This window comes from Nyctereutes procyonoides, unplaced genomic scaffold, assembly GCF_905146905.1.
Source record: "Nyctereutes procyonoides isolate TBG_1078 unplaced genomic scaffold, NYPRO_anot_genome, whole genome shotgun sequence".
In the NCBI taxonomy this organism is placed as follows: domain Eukaryota; kingdom Metazoa; phylum Chordata; class Mammalia; order Carnivora; family Canidae; genus Nyctereutes; species Nyctereutes procyonoides.
The window spans coordinates 14,879,788-14,886,404 of NW_026575117.1; the positions used below are offsets into that span (position 1 = coordinate 14,879,788).

General features: G+C 36.6%; 1 pseudogene; it reads left to right on the top strand.

Annotated features, from left to right (window-relative positions):
* The first annotated feature begins 2,944 nt into the window (after positions 1-2,944).
* On the top strand, positions 2,945-4,686 carry LOC129515174 (tigger transposable element-derived protein 1-like; annotated as a pseudogene).
* The last annotated feature ends 1,931 nt before the right edge of the window (positions 4,687-6,617 follow it).

The window sequence follows — 6,617 nt, forward strand, 5'->3', positions numbered from 1 at the left end:
GTTTCTTCTAGAGAACATATGGTTAAAATATTTTGTACTCAATTATACACAAATAAGTTACTGGCATTGCTAAGTGGGCCATTTGAAAGTGAGTGTAAATTAAATTGTAATTTTACAACAGTGATTGTAATCAAACTGCACTGAAGCCTAAATTATCCTTTCTGTAGTAAAATGTCAACTTTTAATATTTGTTTAATAAAATATTAAATAATAATATAATAACATCATTTGCATTTTAGGTCACATTTCATTGAGAGTGTGATATTTCCATAAAATGGACATGAAAATCAGTGCAACCGATTAGAGATTATAGAAATAAATCCACTCCTGTAGAATACATTGAATGAAAAAAAGTGCAAAGGGTAAGGATACTCTCTGCAACAAATTGTACTGGAACAACCAGACATCTGTGTGCTAACGAATGAAACACTTTTTCTTTCTTTTTTTAAATTTTATTTATTTATCAGAGAGAGAGAGACAGAGAGAGAGACAGAGAGGCAGACACACAGGCAGAGGGAGAAGCAGGCTCCATGCAGGGAGCCCGTCGTGGGAATTTGATCCCGGGTCTCCAGGATCAGGCCCTGGGCTGAAGGCGATGCTAAACTGCTGAGCCACTGGGCTGCCCGAAATACGTTTTCCTTAAACTATACACACACACACACACACACACACACACACACACACACACACACACATCTTGACAGTGACCAGAGATCCAATTTAAAAAACTAATAATTTTAAATTTGTGAAATAAAATATAGTCAAAAAACTGAAGTGGAATTATGCAGCACTTTTTTAGAGGAGGTAAAATGTGCTAACCAATGTATATACATATATATATGCACATTAAATATATTTCATAAAAATTGAATAAACTTTAGTGCTTTAAAAAATGCTGTTAAGAAAATGAAGACACGGGATCCCTGGGTGGCGCAGCGGTTTGGCGCCTGCCTTTGGCCCAGGGCGTGATCCTGGAGACCCGGGATCGAATCCCATATCGGGCTCCCGGTGCGTGGAGCCTGCTTCTCCCTCTGCCTATGTCTCTGCCTCTCTCTCTCTCTGTCTCTCTCTCTCTGTGTGTGTGTGACTATCATAAATAAATTAAAAAATAAATAAAATTATAAAAAAAAGAAAAAGAAAATGAAGACACATACCATTGTAGCAGAAAATATTTGCAAAACAATTTCTGTTAAAGGTTTTCTATGTTAAAAACATAAAAGTAGGGATCCCTGGGTGGCACAGCGGTTTAGCGCCTGCCTTTGGCCCAGGGCGCAATCCTGGAGACCCGGGATCGAATCCCATGTCAGGCTCCCGGTGCATGGAGCCTGCTTCTCCCTCTGCCTGTGTCTCTGCCTCTCTCTCTCTCTCTCTCTGTGACTATCATAAAGAAATAAAAATTAAAATTAAAAAAAAAACATAAAAGTATTTTACAACACAATAAAGGAGTCTAACTTTAAAAAAATGGACAAAAGGGTTAAGCAGTCACTTTACAAAAGAGATACGGATAGAAAATTAATCACAAAGAAATATGCTCAACATTAGTTATTATAGAAAGGCAGGTTAAAATAATACTATGAAACACCATAACTCACTCATTAGAATTGCTAAAATTAAAAAGTCTAAGAGGAGGAGATTTGCTACTGAGGATGTTGAACTGGAGATCTCATGTATTCCAGTGAGCATGCATAATTGCTCACCTTCTTTGGAAAGCAGATTGTCATTTTTTTTAAATTAAACATAATGTTACCATACATCTTAGCAATTCCCCTGCTCAGTCTTTACACAAGAGAAATGAAAACATGTGTCTGAAATATGTTTTTACGTGAATGCTCATAGAACCTTTGTTCCAAATAGTCAAAATCAAAAACATTCTAAATGTTTCTTAGAGAACATGGAGTGGAAAAATCATACAATGGATTACTCTTTAAAAATATGAAAGAAACAAAACATTGATATCATGATATAGCACAGATGAATCTCTAGAGTTATTCTAAGTGACCAAAGCTAGACACAAAAAGGCTCTGTAGACAGTGGTTCCTTTCAGGTGACATTGTAGGACAGGCACAGGAGAGGGCATTCTGGAGTGGGAGGAGAGGAATGACAAGAAGAGGCAAAAAGAGCTTTTAGGGGTAATAAAAACAAACATGTTTTTTGAATTTTGTGGTTACACTACTATTTCGATCTGTCATACATCATACTGCACTTTTTTTGGCAATATTGCAAAGCAAATGTAAATAGATGATAGATTAGATAGATAGATAGATAGATAGATAGATAGATAGATGATAGATAGGATTATAATTTTTAAGGAACCATTCTGCTGAAATGCTGTTTGCTTGCTCTGTGATTTCTATATCCTTAATTCTTGCCTTCACTTACAGTAGGAAATCTCAGGTAAAAAGATCATTTTTTAACACTGGAAGTGATCTCTCGAGCAGACATTACTAGGAAAAATAGAGTATTACAGGCATACCTTCTGTCATTGTGCTTTGCTTTATTGTCTTTATCAGATACTGTACTTTTTATAGATTGAGGCTTTGTGGTAAAGTGTTGACCAAGTTTATTGGTGCCATTTTTCTATTTTCTTTACTTCCTGTCTCAGTATAACATTTTGGGAATTCTTACAATATTTCAAATCTTATTCTTATTATTCTTCTCATTATTATTATTATTACTATTATATTTGTTATGGTGATCTGTGATCAGTGATCTTTGATGTTACCATTGTCATTGATTTGGGGCCACTAACTATCCCCTCATAAGACAGTAAATATAATCCATAAATGGCAAGTGTGTTTTAACTGCCCCATAGACCAGTTGTTCCCTGTCTTTCTCCCTCTCTGTGGGCTGCCCTAGACCCTGAGACACACACACACACACACACACACACACACACAAAATAAATAAATAAAAACCTGAAATTAAGCTAACTGATAATTCTACCATGACCTCTAAGTGTTTAAGTGAAAGGAAGAGTCACATGTGTGTCACTTTAAATCAAAAGCTAAAAATAAGAAAGCTTAGTAAAGATAGCATGTCAATAGTTGAGATAGGCCAAAAGCTAGACCTCTTGCACCAAACAGCCAGATCATGAGTGGAGAAGAAAAGTTCTTAAAGAAAATTAAAAGTAACACTCCATGGAACACACAAATGATGAGGAAGAGAAACAGCCTTATCACTTATATTGAAAAAAATTTAGTGGTCTGCATGGAAGATGAAGCCAGCTACAGCATTCCCTTGAGGCAAAGTCTAATCCAGAGAAAGGCTCCAGCTGTCTTCAATTCTACAAAGGCTGAGGGAGGTAAGGAAGGAGTCTATAGAAGAAAAATTTGAAAGTAGCAGAGGTTGGTTCATGAGGTTTAACAAAAGAAACCATCTCCACAACATAAAAGTGCAAGGTGAAGCACCAGACGCTGATGGAGAAGCAACAGCAAGTTATCCCGAAGATCTAGCTAGGATTATTAATGAAGGTGTCTGCACTAGACACTAGATTTTCAGTGTGGATGAAATAGCCTTCTATCAGAAGAAGATTCCATTCAGGACTTTCATAGCTAGAGAGACAAAGTCATTGTCTGGCTTCAAGGCTTCAAAGGACAGGCGACTCTCTTAGTAGGGGCTAATGCAGCTGGTGACTTAAAGCTGGTGACCAAGGCTTGTTTACCAATTTAAAAATCCTAGTGCTCTTAAGAATTATGCTGAATGTACTCTGCTTGTGCTTTATAAATAGAACAACAAAGCTTGGATGACAGCACATCTGTTTACAACATGGTTTACTGAATATTTTAAGCCCACTCTTGGGACTTACCACTTAGAAAAAAAAGATTCCTGTCAAAATTTGACTGCTTGACAATGCACCTGGTTACCCAAGGTGTGACGAAGACATACGACAAGATTAATGTGGTTTTCATGCCTGCTAACACAATATCCATTTTGCAACCCATGGGTCAAGGTGCAATTTAGACTTTCAAGTCTTATTATTTAAGAAATACATTTCATAAGGCTGAAGCTGCCACAGATATGTGATTCCTGTGATGTATCTGGACAAAGTGAACTGAAAACCTTCTGGAAAGGAATCACCATTCTAGGTGTCGCTAAGAACATTTGCAATTCATGGGAAGAAGTCAAAAGATCAACATGAACAGGATTTTAAAGGAAGATGATTCCAACCCTCCTTGATGACTGAGTGGCTCAAGACGTTACTGGAGGAAGTAACCACAAATGTGGTGGAAATAGTAATAGAACTAGGATTAGAAGTGATCCTGAAGATCTCAATGAATGCTACAGTCTTGTGATAAAACTTGTACAGATGAGGAGTTGATTCTTGTGGAAGAAGAAAGAAAGTGGTTTCTTGAGATGGAAGCAACTTATGGTGAAGATGCGGTGAAGGTTGTTGAAATGAAAACAATGGGCTTAGAACACCACATCAAGTCAGTTGACAAAGCAGTGACAGGTTTTGGGAGGATTGACTTCAATTTGGAAAAAAGTTCTACTACGGGTAATATGCCATCAAACAGCATTGCATGCTACAGAGTAATTGTTCTTGAAAAAAAGGAATAATCAATATGGCACACTTCATTGTCTTATTTTAAGAAATTGACACAGGGACCCCAATCTTCATCAACCACCACTCTGATCAGTCAGCAGCCAGACATGTTGAGACAAGACCCACTACCAGCAAACAGATGACTCTCTGTAAGCTGAGATGATGTTTAGCATTTTTTAGCAATTAGTACTCTTAATTAAGATATATGCATTGTTTTTTTTAGACACAATATTATTGCACGCTTAATAGACTACAAGGTAAACATATTTTTTTTGCTCTGAGAAACCAAAAGACTTCATCTGACTTGCTTTATTGTGATATTCAGGCAGAAATTGATATTGCTGTATCTCTGAGGTATGGCTGTCTATGAGAACAATAGGACCTTTATATCCTAGCATCAGCACATAAAAATAATCAGAGGTAAATTAAATATAATTTTTACGTATGCAAACTTGTAAAGTCATGAACACACAGTATCAATCAGTAGTCCCCTTTTAGAAATTGAAAACAAAAGATAAATCAAATAACGGTTACTAAATGTTAGTTGCTGTTATTATTATGCTATTTTTAGTAGTATTGCTTTTAGTAGTTCCTGCTACCAATATGTCAATCTGATATACTTGCATGGACCTTGCATTGTCCCAATAGTATGGCTGTAACTTGTTTTCATAGAGATGTTTAAAGTTTGCATTTTAAAACCAAACTTCATCAGTGTTTTTTTTTTTTTAATTTTATTTATTTACTTGTCAGAGAGAGAGAGCCCAAGCAAGGGGAGTGGCAGGCAGAGGAAGAAGCAGGCTCCTTGGTCAACAGGGAGCCTAACACAGGGCTCTACCCCAGGACCCTGGGTCCATGACCTGGATGGCTCACTGGTTGAGCATCTGCCTTTGGCTCAGGTTGTGATCCCAGTGTCCTAGGATTGAGTCCCACATCGGGCTCCCTCAAGGAAGCTGCTTCTTCCTCTACCTATGTCTCTCCCTCTCTCCGTGTGTCTCTCATGAATAAATAAATAAAACCTTTTAAAAAATGTTCTGGCTACTTTAATAACTTCTGTTAAATGATACCCAGCTGCTTATCTTAGAAAAGGAAAAGACACTCGATTATTTATACATTGCTTCCTATCTAAGCTATTTTCTTTCACAGAGGGAGACTATAGGGTCTTATACATAGTGCAGTACTTTGTCTGAGATGGGCTTAACAGGAAATTCAGTATGTGTATTAAATACCAGGGCTTTCAGTATGTTTTAAGAAATAGATCCCCTATTGCCACCTAAGTTTTAGTAACCATTTTTTATCCATTTCATGACATTATTGTGTGGACCTTTTAACATATTAGATGTGAGAAAATTCTTTAAAATTTCAAATATGGGTTATTTTTCTAAATATAAGATGTGGTTATACATGGCAATTAGGGTATAAAAATTATTTCAGATATTTCATTTTCATTTTCTTTAAGTTAGAGATCTTTTTCCACATTTCTAAGGAACTTACAACTCAACAAACCTTAAAATTTAGACTGCAGTAGCAAGCAATTTATTAAGGCAACCCAACTATTTTTACATAAATGAATTTAGTATATGTCCATTCATACAATTCTTCTTATAATACCTAATATATTGTTAAATATTTAGATGTATATCCATCATTGTTTAGTGGTCTTTCTCACCTATTGTATGCTCTTCTCCTACAAATCAGTTTCCATGGTCCCCTTCCAAAGCCTCCTAGGTAAATTTAGCCAATAGGAATTGCTGCTGATAGCCTGGAAAGCAAGAAAAGAGAAACTTGGTATTCCTATATTTTATCCCTCACATCTCTGACCTATCCCAGTAGTGACTGTCTCTCCTCCAAAGTGGTTGCTCTCCATAAGACAAACCCTTCTTCCATGATCCAGGATCTTCACGGCCCTTGAAAGGATTGCATATTCCAGAAGATGGACTCGACTTATTGCCTCATTAATATTATCTCCTCCAATTTCCAAAGAGTGGTCACTGACATCTTGTCTCTTGCTGATGTCTGAATTGCTTCAATACTCTCTATGTGACTTTGTGATTCTTTCATAATCTGGTGATGGATT